Source organism: Piliocolobus tephrosceles, chromosome 2 (assembly GCF_002776525.5).
Source record: "Piliocolobus tephrosceles isolate RC106 chromosome 2, ASM277652v3, whole genome shotgun sequence".
Classification (NCBI taxonomy): Eukaryota; Metazoa; Chordata; class Mammalia; order Primates; family Cercopithecidae; genus Piliocolobus; species Piliocolobus tephrosceles.
This window is the reverse complement of record NC_045435.1, coordinates 66,237,070-66,239,422: the sequence shown is the minus strand read 5'-3', so window position 1 is coordinate 66,239,422 and position 2,353 is coordinate 66,237,070. Positions and strand designations below refer to the sequence as shown.

The 2,353-nt window shown below is 39.7% G+C and overlaps 1 pseudogene; it reads right to left on the bottom strand.

Moving 5' to 3' along the window:
- Positions 1–383: 383 nt before the first annotated feature.
- LOC111532558 lies at positions 384–1,892 on the bottom strand (annotated as a pseudogene).
- Between the last annotated feature and the right edge of the window lie 461 nt (positions 1,893–2,353).

The following is a 2,353-nucleotide window of genomic DNA, read 5'->3' as shown; positions in this document are numbered from 1 at the left end:
TGGTGGTGGATGCCTGTAGTCCCAGCTACTTGGGAGGCTGGGGCAGGAAAATGGCATAAACTCAGGAGGCAAAGCTTACAGTGAGCTGAGATGGTGCCACTGCACTCCAGTCTAGGCAACAGAGCAAGACTCCATCCCACCAAAAAAAAAAAAAAAAAAAAAAAGAAAAAGAAAAAGAAAATAATTGATTATATTTGAGGAAAGTCATTAAAATACATGTAATATAGTTCCAATACACTGATTTAAAGGCATATATATTTAATTTTTAAATATACTTTCAAAGCTGTTTTGCACAGTTCCATAGTCCAGGTAGTCAATTTCTTCCTATCCAAGTTGGAAAGCACTTGAAAGATACAGGATTCAAAAGAAACGTTTATTAATTTTTAACACTTTCTTTTTCCTTCCTTAGGATCTTGTTTTGGCCCAGGAGATCGAGCAAACTGAACCACCATGGGTTTTCCAAAAAGCATATATCCGTTACCTTCCTTTAAGGCTTTTGCTGCTGCTTTTTCCTTAGGAAGTCCAGTGAAAGCTTGTCCTTTCATATGATCTTTCATCAAACATATATCAAACATGATCCACTGTGTTTCTGATAAAAAGTCAAACATATCTTCCAAAAATATACTTAAGGTCCTTTTCTTGAACATGTTTAGCTAAATTCTTTACATAAATTCTACAGTTTGGTTCACCAGGTTCATAACTTCTGGAAACTGAAAGTGTTTTCATTTCTTCTCTAGAAATTCTGTCCTTTTCCAATTCCCTTCTAGAAACACATTCTGATGGCATTTCATCAGAGTCTTCTTTAATCTCCTCTGTGATGTTCAAATTAGGTTTGGGAAAGATTTTTCCAAATCCTATATTGGATGCATCAACTTCAGTAGCAGGTAAATCATGGTTTTTTTCTCACAATTTTGTTTCTTCTCTAAATCTTTCTTAAATGCAGCTGGCATGTCGGTAGATATATGGAATTCAATTCTTTTATTACCTACAGGTTGTGGTTGGTCAAATACATCTGAAGGTAACAGCACTAGATGTAAACTGCTGTGTGAAGGACACAAAAGTGTGCTCAACATATCCTTTAATTTTCTCTTTTTTTCCTCACATGGTGCTGCTTTATTGTTTTGGGTCTTTCGGGCTGAAGATTTGCTAGTTCCATTGGTTTGTTCATTCTCTATCAGTCCTCATCATCACTGCTTTCATCTTCTAATTCTTCTCTAGATAATTCCTTATCATCATCTGGCCAAGGAGGTTCCTCAGGTGGCTGAGGAGATGTGGGTGGAAGAGGTGCATGCAATGGCATATGGTCTTCATACGTGGGAGGTCGCACAGTAATTGGTCTAAAAGGTGTGGGCAAATTCATTTTATTCGTAAGATGAAGGACCTGTACATAGAACTTAGGCATGCTTGCCAAAGCATTTACTCTGTTTGCTAGGATTGTGCTGGAAGGTAGTGGATACATATATCTGAGGCATGAATTAGGAAAAGTCAGCCCATGGTTTGGTGCAATTCCATTTTCTAGTGTTAAATAACCAAGTTCATCTTTGACAGAGTCATCAGAATTTTTTTTTTTTTTTTTTGAGACTGAAGTGGGACATGGGGAGTGAGCTTGATCTTTCTCTTTTGCAAATTCGACGACTGATGGAGTCTTGTCAATGCCTTTATAGCTGCTTTTTAGAGAATGTGGCAAAAGCTGCATGTTTCAGCTGCCCCTTATCTGACAGGACATGCACCAACTGTGCCTTGAAGTACTTCAGCAAGTCCTCTTTCTCCTCAGTGGTCAGCTCAGCTGGCAGGAGCCTCACCAGAAGGGTTTGGTCGCCCCGAGGCAGGGAAAGTGAGGGGGATCTTGTGCATCCCCTTGATATTGCAAACAGCTGCTAGAGAGCTGCCATTTTCAAGCAAAAATCGGCCCAGAGATGTGTGGGACTCACTGTTTTATATGTCAAGATTAATTGTGGAAAGCTGGGCAAAGCTAAAAAGTTAGGTTTTTTTTTTTTTGTTTTTTTTTGTTTTTTTGTTTTTTTGAGGTGGAATCTTGCTCTGTTGCCTAGGCTGGAATGCAGTGGCACAGTCTCTGCTCACAGCAACCTCTGCCTCCTGGGTTCAAGTGATCCTCCCGCCTCAGCCTCCCTAGTAGCTGGGATTACAAGCATGTGTCAGAATGCTGACTAATTTTTGTATTTTTAGTAGAGACGAGGTTTCACCATGTTGGCCAGGCTGGTCTTGAACTCCTGACTTCACCTGATCCACCTGCCTCAGCCTTCCAAAGTACTGGGATTATAGGAGTTAGCCACTGTGCCTGGCCAAAATTAGGCTTTTAATCAAATAAAATTAAGTGTAACATTTTGAACTG